Genomic DNA, 17,354 nt, shown 5'->3' on the forward strand with positions numbered 1-17,354 from the left:
CATCCTGCTGCTTTGGGGAGATGGAGCACCTTTTGTTTGGTTTCCCCCTAATGGAGAGGGGAAAATGGGAGGAGACCTGACAGTTCTTGACAGTGAAAAGGGAGATGGAGTTGCCTGTGTCAGGAAAAAATAGCCTCTTCTGCAAGAATGAGTGGCTAGGAAGACAAAAAATAAGCATTTTCAATATATTACAAACAAAATTATCTGCCAAAAGGGCAAGATAATTATCCTAATGCGATTTTTGACCAAGATAAATTTACATTATTTCATAAACTGGGTAACAATTTGAATCTTATGCAAAACCTAGAAATAAATCTAAAAAATATGATAATGTAATAAAATTGAAATTATTAGCAGTCCAAGTGCCATACTTGCAGCAGTAAAACCTTTTAAGTTCCAATGGAAAATAGGCTAGTAAACCTGGAGTAAGTTACTCTACTTTAATCACTTGATAAATAGCCACCATGTTTGGAAGAATTGATAGTGTCATTACAGCAACATCCCTTTTTATAAACAGCCTGGTGCTGATTTGATTCTAATTGCTGCCTGAGGAACAGTATCAAAGCAGTGCTGCTCCAGCAGTGTAACCTGTGGGGTGAGCAGGAGCTGAAATGAACTGCCTGAAAATGAAGGATGCTGAGGTTTTTCAAAGGCATGGATTCTAATTCTGGGAGTGATGGAGGAGGGATGAGTAAATTCAGAGGTGGGAGAAACTACAGAGGAAATGCTTAAGGAGGAGAAAGCATGAAGTAGACAAAACAGGCTCTTCTGAGTGCACAAAATAGTGGGAAAACAGTGGGAGAAACAGAGAGGTTTGAATGTGAATGTGTGTTTGATTTCGCACCAAAAATGATTTTCCTTCTAGAAAAAGAAGTGTGGTCCCATTACACAACTGCAGCTCTGACCTCCCTGGTTTCAAACACCACAGACCAAATTTTTAAGACATTCTTAATAATGACACCATCTTTGCATACTTGTGGGAGCTGTGTCCAGCTTTTGGTGCCCGTGAATGCACCAAAAAAATTAAGATTGCTTTTGCAAATTGCATCTTTAGCAATTCTCTGTTGTCACGCTGCAGATCCTGGATTTTACCCTTCTTGAGATATGGAATAGTAACCAGAATTGTAATGATGGCTGCTGTGATGTGTGAGGGCAATGAATTTACATTTATGTGGAAAAAAGACCAGAACACATGCTTCTAGGCTGGGTCTTCTTCCAAAAACTAACAAGAAGTTGTCTTATTTTAGGAATGGTAGGAAGAAAAGCAGGGCTCCATAAGGAGAGAAGAGGAGGAACATGTTTAATAGTTCTGTCATGTTAGCAACAAACCCAAGGATAAACAGAAATGCAAAGGGGAGAGGTATTTATCTTTTTACACAAATCATGTGATAAGCTTCTCCCATAGATTGTGGACTAAGTGAAATATGTAAAATAGCTTATTGAAGAAAAAATTGCTTCAAGTGGGACTGAGTGGCTCAAGAGATTAGTGATGGGATAATAGCTTTTCTCCATTTAAGTGGTAGACCAGTTCAAATCAATTCTAGGTCTCGAGAGACTGGAAGGTGTTGCTGTCCTGTGACTCCTCTGCAGTTACTTGAAATGATTTTTTGGTCTCAATTCCATCCTTAGTTGCCAGAAAATTATCCCCAAGCCAATCAGCACTGAATTGCTTTGAGCTAACTGTAGTATCCTCCCCCTAAAGATGCACAGCCCTCAAGGTTGTGCGTAGGAATGGCAGCTGTTTTATTTAGCACCATGTTGCTGGTCAGAAATATTTTGTCTCCCATGGAATGGACAGATTGCACAAAAGAAGAGGCAAATTGGAATATGATGCGATGAAAAAATCATTCTTTAAATAAATGCGATGGTTTGTTGGTTTAATGTGAATTTCTTGGGAGCACAGGGCTACTTTTGGGCACTTTGAGCTACCCCTCCTTTTCACCCAGACCCTGCTGGCCTGCAGGCTGTGTCATGACTGTCCCCTACATCAGTGTGAGTCAGGAAGCAGGGCCACGACTTGAAAACAGCTGTTGGTCATAAGGAATAACTGGAAAATTCAAACTGGTGGCATGCCCTCCAGGTTTGTTTGGAAGCACCTATTTAGTGGGTGAAACTGGACCAGGGAAGTGATGCTAGGGATGTGCCAATGTATGGCAGCTCAGAGTCTTGCCTATCAATTTTATTCTGAAAAATTATAACAAATAAAGTAGCAGACATTGATTGTTCTGCCTAATGCAAAGATTAAGCAAACAAGTAAGAAGCAATTCCCACCAAGATGAGGATGATTTGGATCTTTTAGTGGCTATAACAGCAGGTCTAGAGCTAGTGAACCACAGCAGAATTCTTATTATTCAGTGTATCAAAAAAAAAAAAAAAAAGAGACCTGGGGTTATTAGAGAAAAATCTCAGCAGTTTTGTGTGTATAACTGCTTGGAAATAACAAATAGAATATTATGACAATGTAAAGGTGTTGGAGAATTGAAATCATATGGTTGTAGTCACATTTTCTATAAAACTGGTGCAATACAGATTCCCTTGCAGTTGCCTTGCAGGAGAAATTTTATTTTTTCTTTAACCCAGACAGCTCTAGGTTTAAGAACGCTTATCAGGGTGGAAGGCTAAAGGGGTTAAGGAAATAAGGCACGATAGAGGTGACCTATGGGAACTTTCATTATTATATGGAGCCTTGATGAGTGAAATGAGAGGAATTGCTCTCCATCATGAAAGGCTGAAATGTCGAGGGAGCAATTGCAAATTAATCTATTAAGAATAAGTAGGAGGCTGAACAGTGTGACTCAAAAGGATGGAAATATATGGAATAAACTGCAGTGTAAAAGCACAATGATTTCTAGGCACAATCTTAAATACATCCATCTATGATTTTTACAATGAAACAGGGATTTCTATATGTGTGTATGTGTGAGGCAAAGTTTAAGTAGATTTAATTGGTCTCCTCAGTTACTCCCAATATTTGTAATGACCAGGCCTGAATGAGAAGTTCTGTTCTGATTTGTGTGGCTTTAACCAGAACAAGGTGTCAGGAATTTTCCTGGTTGGTTTTTTTTTTTTTTTTTTCCCCAGACATACAAATAAAATGCCTTACAGGCAGTTTTCTGTGTGGTGGTTTTCCTGTTTTGCTGCGACATTTTTAACCTGAATTAAGTGTTTGCAAAATGTGCTCTGTGATGACATTGTGTAACAGAAAGCCTCTTTTTATTGACAGATCATGAACACTCAAGGCTGGAGAAATTTCTCTGTGTCAAGCTGGCGAGGTACACCCCCCACAGCCTGAAGGAACAAGCTTCCAGGAGGAAAAATGGTAGGTGCATGACTGTCAGTCCATTCTTAGGTTAAATGTCGCTGCGTGGTTGTTTTTAAAGAGCTCTTATCCAAAGGATGTGGAGAGAGGCTTACAAAGTTACCCAACTGCCAGGACCGTGTGCATTATTTTCTCTGCTCCCCAGCAGTGCCTGCAGCTTTCTGGAGTGGTAATGCTTTGTCCACTAGTGGCTGGAGTGGGATTTGACACAGATTACCAGGTGCATTTTGGAGGAGCTGATCCAGTAGGATGTTCCCAGCTCCTGCTGTGGTCCTTGGGAAGCCAGGGTCTGTTGTATGCTCAGTGCCCATCCCTGGTGCCAATCTTTAGACCTTGATGTTAATCCTTTCACGAAGCTCACGTAGTTTCACACTTCTACCTTTGCTGGCTTATTATAGTCCAGGAAGATGAGATGTGACTATGCTGAGATACAACCCCCAGTGATGGCACTTTATAATACTGTATAACTGGAGGATTGCTATTGTAGGCAGAGAAAAAGGCAATAAAGCAGCATTGATATCCTGCCTGCCCTCTTACAGGAGTTATTGAATCAAACCTACCAGAACTGCCAGACAAACAATTTGCAGCTGCAGTCTGAAGCCTGACAATGACACAGAATCAAAAAGAAGTAGTTGGAGTGCATGGGCTTGTGAACTCCTCTGCGACCCACCACAGCAGGCTCCCTAGGATTGTTCTCCTCTTTCTGGTCCTTTGCCTGTACAATTCCTTCTCTTTCCCTCCCTTTTCCTCTCTCCCGTTTTCTCTCCTACCTCTTGATATTTTCAGCTTTTCACACCTTTTCACCTTCCTTTTCTTTCGCTCTCTCATTGCATCCCTATTTTCTTCTGTTGCCTCCAATGTACCTCTTGCTTGTTTTTGCTTTGTGAGTTTTCACTTTGTGAGTTATGAACTTGTGAGTTCAAGTGCTCTCTTCTGTTTCTCATTGTCACCATTTCCTTAATTCTTTCTTGGTTCTGATTAATTTAATTCCCACCCTCCCCAGTTTCCCATACTCTTTCCTATTCTCTCTTCCTTGCAGCACCTTTTCTCTGCTTCATTTCCCTTTTCGTTTTATTGCTCATTGTTCCTTCTTTTCCTGCCTTCATTTTTCTACTGCCTTCATTTTTCTTGAGCCATATTTAGCCAGTGGCTGAGCTCTATGCTGCTCTTACTCCTCAAATGTGAGGATTTAAACTTTTCCTGTGCACTAGGATTTCCAAAGTGCCAATCCAGCTCAACTAAGGGGAACTGATGGGGTTTGGCTCTAATGTCTATGAAGAGAGATACTGCAAAAGCCAGTGTAACAGCAGCACTCACCAATACTCTCTGGCTCATGAACCTACACTCACAGCTGGATTCAAAGCTTGTCAAGTTGATGGGTTCTGGATCAGACATGCAAATAACATCTTATCAGATTTCTGTCCTTTATTTCAGCAGAAATATCAATGCTCTTGCTTTCTTCTGGTGTTTGCATTGGCTCAGGACTTTGGTTGGTTTTGGTTTTTTTTCAAAATAATTATTCTAAAGTACATATAATGTATGTAGGGTTCAATGAAAAGGGATCATGCTATGAAATATGTTCAGGCTCATATATATAAATTCCTAGTTTTTGCATGATCATAATAATTATCTACTATTTTGGGAAATATTTTGCCATACCCTTTCTTTTCCCCTAATCATATTGGTTAGCCTCCTAAACTTTAGATGTTCAGTCTTCTAAATGGGTGGCAGGAGTGTTGATTGTACATAAATCCGGAGGTTTTTTTGGTTTTTTTTTTCACTCAGGATGAGTTGCAGGCTCAGGTTTTGTGGCAGTATTGATGGGTCTTTTTTCAATTACTTTGGGTTTATGTTCCTTGGTTTACTTGTTTTTCTATATTCCCTTTGCCCAACAACTTCCACATAGAAACATTTTGAGTTGTTGTTCTTCATGACAATATTTGGGGAGACTTCATAACATCCTTCCAGTACTTAAATAGGGACTTACAAAAAGGGATTTTTCCCAGTGGCAGGTAGTGATAGGACAAGGGGGAATGGCTTCAAACTGGGAGATAGTAGGTCTAGGTTAGATATTAGGAAGAAATTATTTCCTGTCAGGGTGGTGAGGCACTGGAACAGGTTGACCTGAGAAGCTGTGAATGACCCACCCCTGGAGGTGTTCAAGCTTGGATGGGACTCAGAGTAATCTGATCTAGTGATCTTTAAGGTCCTATCCACCTCAAGCTGTGATTCCCAACTTGAATCCCATTGCTGCCCTCATCTCTGGAAGGCTCTGGAGCCGTGGAAGCCATCTGAGAAAGGAACCAGGGACTCACCATCCCATAGCTGCCCACTAGCTGGCTCAGGAACTAAGTCAAGCCCAGATTTGTTGACATGATGTCACATTTTCTTTTGTAAAATTATGTATAATAGGAGCATGGGAGAAACCCCTCTTTCCACTTCTCTTTTATCTGCCTCCTTCTGTCTTTCCAGCTACTGCTCCTGAGAAGTTCAGTGCTGGTGACAATGGAAAGAAAGTCAGTTCCTTTGTAATCCAACCCTTTCTGCTCTGATTGGATTTTTCTCCTTGTGTCTGCTCCTTTATTTGATTTAAAACCTTAAACTCCTTGAAGGTTTTCCATTAAGATTTGGAGCACAGTTTGGAATGGGGGGGAGCAATCAGAGCATTACCTAAAAAGTGCCAGTCTATTTTTAGCTAATGGAAGAGGAGGGCTGATTGGATTAGGGCAGCACTGTGAGTACCTGGTGTAGGCTGCTATCAACACATCAACAGGGGAAGGGTTAAGTGCAGTTTCTTTCACTTTCTCTCACTCACCCCTTTTACCCTCTCCTGCTTTGCCTTTCTTCACCCAGTAAGTGACACTTGCAGCTGCAGCAGTATAAATTCTTGGGCATGTTCTTATACTGGTCAATGCAGGAGTAAATCCCACAGTCCCTCCTGCTGCTCCACATTTGCCACCTGACAGCAGTGGATGCTCAGGAAGACCAAGGGGTAAACTTTTAAAGCTTCAGACTGGTTTTTAGCCATGTGACAGCTATTAAAGCAATTGGGAGCCAGGTGGCTAAAATCCAGTGCAATTCTTTGTAATGGTACCCCTGAGAGTGCCCATCTCCTTTTAGCACTACTATTGATTAGGCAATTCTTGACTTTGAGAAGCAAAATTGGTGTGTGCATCAAGGTTCTTTTCCTCAATTTGGCCTGGTTTGAAATTAATCGTTCACCCTTAGCCATTATTGTAAGCAGCTTTAAGCTTTGATAAATTTCAGTGTGATTTGAGTTTTCTTTCCCCCTTCTCTATGGAGGCCTGTTGTTTACTTGTCTTCGCCAGGACATCTCCAGAGCTGTTTGGTCTTTATCCTCATCTCCCGCATTGATCCTGTTACGTTGTCCAGGGTGATTGTCCAAGCTTGGTAGAATGCTGGGGGCTTTATTTAATGGCTGCACACAGTGCACAGCAGGCAGGATTGAGGCCAAGGGGTACTTGGTTTTCAGGAGGTGCAGTGCATTTTATGAGGTGGACCATGTTATGTTTTAGAGTGCTGTCTGGCCCCTGCCTCTGCCTTGACTGAAGGGATTGGGAATTCTTAGAGGGAGCACATAAACCTCGAGCAAGTCCTAGGTTCAGAAACACTTAATGAGTATTTGATCATTACTAGAGAGTGAAGTGCAGCACAAAGATACATAAATTTATACTTATGTGTGTGAGAAGGGGAAAATAATTGTGTAAAAATAAGGAAGGCAGTTCCCCAACCCTCTTACGTTTTGCATTTCCCTTCCAATATATTCCCTGTTCCTCCTTATTTTTCTAAGGTGTAGGAAGATTTTTCAGCATGTCATGTTATTATTTGTGGAGAGACAGGACAGATTCTGCATGAGGGTATTCCCTTTGCTTTGGGAGTTTAATGCACTATAGTTATTTATGTGGGTTTTCCCATCTGGTTTTTTTGGGTATTTTAGAGTGATCTTGTGAAGTGTTAGGTAATGGTAGGTATTGTCACAAGTGACTGGCATTGGATAGCTTTTTTCTGATATGAAACCCAAAGTGCAAGCTGGGGTGCACCTCAGTGGAAAAAGCTCTCAAGGCAGTCCAGTGTTTGAGCAGCCAGGTAAATCTGTGTGAAGGTTCTAGGGTCTGCTGCTGCATCCCTTCTCTTAGTGCTTCCCTCTCCTCCTTTTTGCCCTCTTACTTCTCTCAGCATCCAGGCCAAAGAAGGTGGTATTTAACATTTCTGTGTTGCCAGAAGACCTTTGTTGGATATTTGGGTGTGGGACGAGATGCAAACAAGGGAATTGGAGATGGAAAGGAAATTCAGAAACACTGGCTTCCAAAAAACAACTGTTTCTTGTTCTTGTTTCTGTTCAAACTGGGAGAAAGCAGCTCCTCAGGTGTCAGTAAACTTAGGAAGTCCACCACCCTCATGCCAAAGAATGTTGATTTAGGAGCCCCACAAGCAGTTTTTAAGACTTCCCTGTCTGTGTTGAGCTGGGAGGTTGTCAAAGCCCAAAACATTCTGTTTGAGCAAGCTGTTGTATTCCAATGAGAAGTTGTTTCATCTGAAAATTCACCGTCAGTTCTACTGAAAATTCAGCTCATCATGAGCTTAGTGTGAAATGTGATGCCAAGATTACATGGACAGCATTGCTGTCGGACTGAGATGGAGCTCCAAGAAAAAGAAAAGTGTGCACCACCTCTCCTATTCCAGTCAAGTTCAGGGAAGTTTTTCTGGAAGGATATTTTTAGAAATCCTAGCAGAATGACAAATTCCAAGATCTGTTGAAAATATATTTATATGTGTATATATAATGAAGTGATACAGAGTGCAAATAGCGCAGAAACATGAATATCGAAAACTCCAAGGCAGATTGCTGAAGCCTAAGTAAAAATACATGCACCTTTGGTAATGGAGGCCTTGCCAAAGTAATTAATGAAGCATATGCAAACGTTCTACTTTGCAAACATGAAATACAATATTTCATTAGATTCTCAGAAATCTGCATGGGGAATCGGAAGGAAAAGGTATTTGATTTAAAATTTTTGTTGTTGCAGGAAAACACATCCCTACGTTGTTTTACATTCACAGCTGATGTTATGTCACAAAGTCTGATATTTGTAAAGAGATTCATATTTGTATTAAAACCTCATCTGTTTTAATTGAGGCTTGTCAGCCTCACATCTGAAACTCGTGGTTTCCCACAAATATTTTAAGTGGAAGTAGCTTCTGTGCATAGAGCTAAACCAGATATTCCCCATGTAGGTAGCACTTACCACAAGGGAGGTACTGCAGATGTAAAAATGCTGAAGGGCAGAAGGGGAAGATCCTTCTCTCAAAGTTCACTGAGTGGGCTCATGATCTGTGACTCTCACTCTCTTCTGCCGTGTTATTTCCATTTTACAGAAAACAGAGGGCCAGAGAGGTTGGGAGAACAGAGCCATGCTTTGATGGGGAGAGAAGAGAATGTGTGTGTAGCTGTCTTCAAATGGTTTCTGATTTTTTTGTGTTGTGCTGTCCTTTTGAGCCAAATTGCCCGTGGGTTTTCCAGACTGGGGAAAGCAGCAGGGATCAGCAGGGAAAAGAAGGAATTAATACCAAATTTGGTTCTACCCATGGTGTAATCCTGTTTTATTTGCGAAGAACAAACACAGTTCCATTGCCTTTCCTAAGCATGGGAAAAATTCTATGATGGTTAATGTATTTGCTATCAGATCTAAAGCATCCCTGAACCAACATTCTTTTCTGCTCCTATCTGTTATTTTTGGGTTTGTTTCTCCACCCAGCTTAAGTGTGTCTGAAATGCTTTGTCCCACCTGTTTCAGCCTCGCAATGCCAGTTTGGAAGGTAACCATTTGGTTCAACTGTTGCTTAAAATGTCTTGTGATCTCTGTTTTGGTTAATTGCTCCCATTTCTTCATTTCTTAAAGGATCTAATTTTTCCTGTATCTTAAACAATGGGCTGTAAATGTGTCCAATGATCTACACATGGCTTCATTAACTCCTTCACAGGAAAGTGTTTAAGTATGTTAAATTATTACAATATAAAGCTGAGCAACAGTTGTGTCCAGATATTCTCAGCTAAGATAAAACATTGCTGCTTCCCCTGACCTCGGTGGAGCAGCACCATTTTATGTCAAGAGAAGCTGTTGTCTATTAGCAGTCAGCACTGTGGACTCTTGACCATTGTTTTACTTCCCCTTGCTCCCTATTGAAGCGGTTTTGGTCCACACATTCAAACACAGGCTCAAGAGGATTTTTTAAAATTATTTTTTACTTCTCTGTACTGAAAATTTTGCAAGTGGGCATCACCTGCCTAAAGAACTGAAGTAATTTTATGTGACCAAAGGGCTGCTCTCCTCTGTGCCAGCTTTTTCTCCTTAGGCACCAGAGTTCCTAAGTGACCTCTTTGGCATCATTTCATAGCATCAAAGAAATCAGTGAGTCACAGTCACTCTACTCAGACTGGTTTCCTATCCTCTAATCTCGATGCATCTCCCAGTAATGCAGGCTGGGGATGTTTCTTGATATTTCTGTCAGCAGCTCTCCCAAGAAACCACGACAGATAGGTCCCAGATTGATCTGTAAAACTGAAGAGTTTTTCCAGAAATGCTGGGGGGAAACACCTGGGACTTCTTTCCCGCTAAGCTAAGGAGCAAATGAAGCAAGCTGCGTTAAACACTCATGGCTTGGTTTTGCCAGGGGATAGTACAGGTGGTTTTGTGCCTTCCAGCATTTCAGGGTTCCCCAAACCCTGGGAAGAGGAAGGACAAAGCAAGGTGACAAGGCTGGGATACCAGACTGGTCCTGAGGCATTTAGCTAAAATGATGGGAGGCAGTGACCATGGAAAGAGTGTGTTGAAGAGACAAAAAAACCTGTGGTATCTCACAGTTTTGGTGCCATTCTGTCTGTACATTTCCCTTCAGAGAGCTCAGGAACTTCAGCTCTGTGTAGCAGGGTGCTCTGGGAGGCATCCATGAGCATGTCATCCCTGAAGCATGAGAGATGTGTTTGAATGACACACTGCAGTTCTCTGTGGGGGAGTTTTAGTTTGTTTTCCTGTGGAATAGAATACCCAAGAACGGAATTAAATCAGCATTTGGAAAACATTCTGTCCCTCTCTACGCTGATTTTCCAAAGCTGCTTTTCACTGCCTGCCTAGAAGGTCCCATTCAATTAGGAAATGTAGAAGTGCATGTACATGGGAGTGCATGGGAAGCTGTTCTATTTTTCAGGCTCTTAAAAAATGTGACCACAGAGGATATCAACACAGATTTGTGGGATCATCTTAGAAAAGGTTGAATATAAAGTTTTGTTTGCAAATACATATGCCATCAAAACTTGATTTACCAATGCTGTTTACCATTTGATCAGATAAAAGAATATTAGCTCTTAAAAATGAGCTACAAAGTGAATTCCCTTTTCAGTGCAGTATATAAAAATTCAGTATTTCTCTGGGCTCCTATAGCTCTTTTTTTCATCCAAACAGACACGTGCAGAAGTAGTTTTTGAGCCCCTTCCCATGACAGTTGTTTAAAACAGCAGAGATCTAGGTGTAGAAAAGGTTATGAGGCTTTGAGATGCCTTATGGTGATTTTTGCTTTTGTGGTTTAAATGTTCCTGCCTGCAGCTATTGCCCTGCTCTGCTGCTGGAATTACCTCCCAGCAGCCAGACAGTGGCCTCTGATGTGGGGAAGCAAAGCCACATGTTGCTCTGCATGGGCAGGTAGTGAGTAGCTGGGACAGCAGTGCCTGGAACCTCCACAGCCACATTCCCAGGAGAGTGTCCTCATCAGGACTGCAGCTTCATTTTCATAGGGATTTATTCAAGTCAGAATAAACCCCTCATTTCTTTTTGTCTAGTGTATTGCAATGGAAGAACATCAAGCTTGATCCAAAGTTCACTCCACTGGTGTTTTTCTTTTAGCTGCACTGGGCTCTGAGAGAAACCCAATAAACAGCCTATGAGCAAAATTGTATAGAATGATCAACATGCAACTGCCCTGCTGCATTTGCCTCATGCCCTTAGTCATTGTGAAAACCTGCATAATTCTAGAGTGGGACAGCAATTTCCACACAGCAAATTGCAGATCGTGTTTGCCAACCCACAAAAACATCACAATATTTGCTTTGAACCTTTACAGTGCTATCAAGGGCAAATTCACTTTATCTGTCCAAATGGACCCCTCGAGAAAACTTAGATTACACATGCGAGGAGAAGCAGGCAGAACTTGGCTAGGGCATGAGAGAAGTAAATCTGGCTTCCTTCTGTGGTGGAAATAGGGAACAAGTAAGCACAGAGCTGAGGAGATACATAACTGGCAAGTGTGCCAGGGAGGAAATGTCGATGCAATTGAGGTAATGGTTCTCTGGCTCCCCAAATTCATACCTTGTTCGCTTTCCTACCTCGGTCATTTGGAAAATCTGCTTTTCTGCAGGTTTCACATGAAGCACAGCATCCTCCAGTGCACCTCTGTACTTATGCAGATCAAATTTATCAATTTATCTATGGTGTGAGTGAACTCACCACTGCCAGAAAGAGCAGCCCCATTTTTTGGAGTCAGAAACATTGAAAAATTAGTTTGTGTGCTTTATTTGTTTATTTGGGTCATCAAAGGATTTTAAAAGTTTATTTTATTATCAAGCATTTCAGGCATCAGTGAGTTTAGACTCAGTTTTGGGTGGAAAGGAATTTTTTTACATTCCACCACCTATCTTGACAGATTCTATGTGTGCCAGAGGCAGTAGTCTTAACCCTGGATCAAAACCTAATCTCTCCTGCTTTTGTAAAACCTTTCCCTCTAATTCTCTCTCTAGTAAATTATATTCTGTTCTTTGCCCTTGAATATTTTTAAAATGTATAGAATAAAGTGTGAGTGTGTGTTGGAGGGGTTTCTGTTCCATTGAGTGATACCTGGTAATCAAAATCCTGCATTCATATCTTGCTGCAATGATCTCATTTCTACTGGGACAGCACTCCTGTGAGCACAGGCCCGTGTTGTGTTCATCCTGTAACAACCAGATAAACTCATAATGTAGACAGATAAGGGCTATTCTCATTAATCTATTAATTGCCTATTGTCAGTTGTCAATACGTTTCGCTTGATGGGAAGGCGGAAGATTAGTTTGTATTGTGAGGATGTAGTTTTTTGTGCTCTATTACTATTATTTTATTTTGATGTGTGGCATACTATGAAATGACATTCAGGCTTGTGGTGTGTCACCCAAACAGAGTAGAGCTTGCTGCTCTTTAAGTTCCTGGAACCAGAAAAGTGCCATGCCCTAAATGGCTGTAAAATAGAAAGCATTTTTTTCAATCAGAGGACCCCAGAAGAGCTGTGACTGTGTTGAGTAACACGTTTTTTATGGTGGGCATTCAGGACATTCTTAAAATCAACACAGCCTGAGATACCCTGATTTCCCAGGGAAGCTGAAACTCTGTGGGGACTTCATTGTTCGCTGGAAATTTGAGACTGATTTTGTCTGTGACTGGAGCTGCAGGAGCAAGATTTTATTATAATTGTGTGACCTTTAATACACCATGAAGAGATTTCAACTTCTCTATTTTTCTAGCCTGTAGCAAATCAAATGTTTTACTATAATGTACAGTCACCAAGTTTACACCTTAAGAAGGGTGATTTTCAAGGGCTTATCTCTACAAAGAACAGTGGAGCAGAGACAGTTTCAGAAAAAAAAAAAAAAGAGAAAAAAGAAGGGAGAGGAACATCATAGAAGCACTTTATAGACCTATTTGAATCCCAGCTTTAAGTCATTTATATCACGGCCAAAAAGCCCATCCATGTGTGCATTTAATAATGATGGCCAATTCTGAACGAAGACTGGAAATTTTCCTCTCCATGGCACGAAGCAAAAAAACCCCTCACTGTTTCTGAGTTGGTAACTTGACCTGTTTGAATTATTTCACTACTTGTGAGACTGTCAGCCAGGTGGCCAGCATTTAAACTCTGAGGACAGATCTGGGAATTGGTTTTTGCAGAGCTGCTGTAGTTAGGAGCAGCTGATGATTATGCAGCTCGGGAAATTTCTAGTCACACTTAGGCAGCTCTGTCTGACAAACAGCAGCTCAGCCATGGGGCAGTGAACTTTGTGCCATCCATACACAGCTTTGAAGGACACAGGCAGATTTTCCATACTGTCCAGGACATCTATTAGTGGTAAATGCCTTAAGATTCTCACCTTCCCTAATTTTTACCATGACAGAGGAAAGAATTTTACTACCTCAAGGTAGAGAAGGTGTGTTCCCCTCTGGCTGCAGTTACCCCAACAATGGGTATAGGAATCCATTTGCAGGATCCAGAACTCTCTGATTTGATCATCCAGGTTGGTCACAGAGAACAGGGTTTAAACAGATGCACTTTCTCATGAGGTGTGTGTGGGACCAGGGTTTTATTTCAGGTTTCCAAGGGGGAAAAAAAAACATTGCTGAAATGCATGTGGGTCTTTAAATATTGGAAGAAATTCTGTTTTCTCTAGCTATTTTACTCTTCTGGGCTTCTTTCTTTCTGTGAAACGCTAAGGAGGAAAATATATTTAAATTAAATGAAATTACATGAAAGAAGAAAGGAAGAAAAAACCTCCCTTTCCACTGAAAATGTGCCAAACCCCTTTAAACTGAGGAAATTACTTTTCTCAAATATCATTAATGTTTTAACTTATTTTTTGGAAAGCCACAGGCATTACAATTTTACTCTTTCTCATCTCCTCTAACCTTGTCCAGAAGAGAAGGAATTTTGGAACCTGACACAAGAGCAGAAGGTAAAGTAAGAAAACCAGAAAAAGAGTGCAGAAGAAAATTTCTGGCTAGCATTCAAATATCTGTATTCACTGGACACCAGTCAGATATTTGTATTCAGAACCTCAAAGGCAGAAAATGATAGAAAGGTGTGAATAGAAGTTTAATGCTTTGAAAACTTATTTAAGAGTAAATGTGATCCATTTAAATGCCTCCAAAATAGAAAAATTCAAAACGCAGAATTTTTTTACATCTCTCCATTTCAACAAACTATTTTGCTTTTACATGGGTATGGCTGAACTTAGGGGACCCTACAGACAAAATATGTGTCATATCCTTTCCCTAAGTATTTCTTCCCTGATGGGGACTGAATTGCAGAGATTCAATGCCTCACTTCTGGTCCAACAGGAAATATATGGCAGAATCTTGAAATTGAGCCAGCTGTCCCAAGTTTGAGATGAACCCCTAAGCCAAAATCTCAGTCTTCCTTATCATGCTTTGTTTCTCCTTCTTTCTTTCCAATACTCCCTCTAAACATTTATTGTGTTTTATTCATTGAGATCAGTGGTCTCAGCTTGTTGCAAGCACCCTAGATTTGACCCTTTGTGGTTTTGGGTTTTTTTTTCCCTTTGTACATTTCCTATATATTGAGTTGCTAGCTTTGCATTTCTTCTTGCTCCCAGATCCCTCCCTACTGTGCAGAAGGTGACAGCTTTGGGACCACAATGTTTTGTCATTTTTGACCCGCAGGATAGTGCACACCCCTTTTAGCCCGTGTCCCATTGTAAGTCATCCCCTTTTGATCCAGTCTCCATCCCCTTTTATTGACCAGCTCCCCTATTTCCATGAAATGTTTCAACCCTGCTGCCTGCTCCCTTTGTGCTTTATTTAATTCTCAATATTTCTGCAGCAGAGCCGAGTCTGCCATCAGTTTGTTTAGTGGAGCAGAAGACAAAGCCAGGCTGGTGCTGGTGCTGATGAATAGGTCACTGGTGACAGCAACCTGTGCTGCAGAAGTCAGCCCCCACTGACACTGTTTTCAGTCTACTTGAATGGAAGCTCCTGGGAGTCTTTCTTTAACGAGCCCGGGGTGAGGGAGGCAGGAAAAGGAAAGAAAAGGAGCAGAATAATTAGAGCAATAACACTCCAGCTTTCTCAGTTGTGCGTGGACTTTGCTAATCAAAACGAGAAGTGCCTTGGGCACCTGGAGATGTGGTTGGTGAAGAGGTTGCTCTCTTTTCCCACTGTGGCCCCTGCAGTGGGGCACAGTGACTTTCTGTATCTCTGGGTTTTCTCTCCAGTATTAGGTTAGGTGCTGTCACCTTTACAAACAAGACCTTCATAAAGCCTTGCCCTTATTGAGTGAGGTATAGCAATGATCAGGAAGGGAATTGATCCTGCTCTGGGCCATCCAAGGAGGATATCATCCAGTGTGGCAACTCTGACTTCTCTCAAATGAGCTGGAACTTCCTCTGGTGATTCACTGCAGAGCCAGGCCCACCAAGAAAAGAGACAGAGGTGCTGCTGCGAGTGCACATAACAAACCCCACCTTCCAGTGCTTCTAGATTGCACATCCCTCATCTTGAGAAGTTTTACAATTAAACAATTAGGGATTTTTTCTATCCAAATGAAGTCCATTTTATTTAGACACAATTGGAAACAGCAGTCATCTTTGTCAGAGGACACTAAGGCTCAAACTCACGGGCAAAACCATTTGGGTTATAGTTATAGGAAATGATGTGTATAAATAAGGAAAATGTTGGTTGGATGGGCAAGACTGGTGGAACAGTTCTCTATTATTCTCAAAAGGTAGCAGACAAGTAGTTTTAACAGGTTTGCAACAGACATCCAGCCAGAAACTAAAACAGAAATGCAAAAGAAGAGGTAGATGCTGAAAAACTTCATGTCTAACCTTTTAATATAATGTAATAAATTTTCTTGAAAAGCTTCATACATTTAAATCTTTGTTCACAGATCACATAACATAAATACTTGGGGGAGATGGACTTTTTCCATACAAATAGGAAATGCATTTTATGAAGAAACCTGGATGTAATTTAAACTTAAACGAAGAGAGGGAGAAACACCAATGCAAGAGTTCAGGGGCAAACATAAGTTTGTTTCTGTTTCTGAATTACATGTAACTAAAAGTGGTCAAAAGTGGTAGAAAATACCACTGAATAATTTTTGCAGGTTTTTCCCAAATATCTCTAACTGAGCATCAGAAGAAAACCTAATCTCACAGTATATACAAAGTGTATGTGCATATTTCTTGTATACACTGCTCCAAGTTTTACACAGGCTGTTTATTTTAGGGAGCTAATTTTCATATAACTTTTTTCTCATGCTGTGAAACATTTGAGGTCTCATAATAAATTCCATGTAGCTGACCTGTATGGCAAGAAACTTGTTGTTTAGTTTATGAAGAAAGTGTCTGCTTTTTTTATTCAGTGGAAGTCTATTTCTGTTAGCAAAACACTTAAAGGGTGTGATGACAGGGATGCCAATAATCAGAGGAGGAAAGGCACTAAGTTTTGGAATACAGCATAGCTTCAAAATCATGCAGTTTTGAGAAATTGTTAGTGTTTAGGTGCTGTGTCTTAGCTGCAAACAGAGTTTAAACATGATCATCACTAGGATGGAGTGATTTCTCTTTGAGCCTCCTTTCCTCCAGGGTAAACACCCCTAGGTCCCTCAGCTTCTCCTCATCAGATTTGTGCTCCAGACCATTCCCCAACTTCATTGCCCTTTTTTGGACTCTCTCCAGCACCTCAATGTCTTTCTTGTAGTGAGGAACCCACTGAACACATGGATATTTACTTACAAATTGCTTCAGGGAATCTATCCTGGGTCTTAATTGCTTTGTTGTGATCTCCTGTTAGAGCTGACCTGGTCAGCTTTCCCAGATCCTGTGGTTTGTCCAAGCTAGTGGGATTTTTTAGGAAGTAGAATAATTTTTGTGAAATTATTCTACTTAAATGGTTTCAAGCTCTTGAAAATGCCAGGCATATGTTTATATACTTTGGTACAAAAATCTTCTGATTTTAGGCTCAAAAACAGATTCGAAAATGTGTAAAATTGTGGTCAAGTGGAAGTGAAATCTTACAAAGTCATTGAAAAAATATATTTGATCAAAATTATCAAATTGAGTAGCCCTCTAATTTTTGCTTATGAACACTTTTGAGATTTTCAAAGTGGTTTTTATCCAGATTTGGGGTTGGAAAAATATAGAACTTCAAAAAATTTTCTGAAGGGGAAAAAACTGTTTCTGTTTGATTTCTTATTATTC

At 40.8% G+C, this 17,354-nt stretch overlaps 1 long non-coding RNA gene across 1 annotated transcript in view; it reads left to right on the forward strand.

The window, feature by feature from the left end:
- Positions 1-17,354, forward strand: part of LOC146436698 (uncharacterized) — a 243,495-nt gene that overhangs the window by 166,466 nt on the left and 59,675 nt on the right. Inside the window, exon 3 of the long non-coding RNA XR_014852758.1 lies at positions 3,224-3,319. This is a non-coding gene — a long non-coding RNA (uncharacterized LOC146436698). The remainder of the gene's footprint in view (positions 1-3,223; positions 3,320-17,354) is intronic.

Source organism: Lichenostomus cassidix, chromosome 5, assembly GCF_008360975.1.
Source record: "Lichenostomus cassidix isolate B80296 chromosome 5, HeHo_3.0, whole genome shotgun sequence".
Lineage (NCBI taxonomy): Eukaryota > Metazoa > Chordata > Aves > Passeriformes > Meliphagidae > Lichenostomus > Lichenostomus cassidix.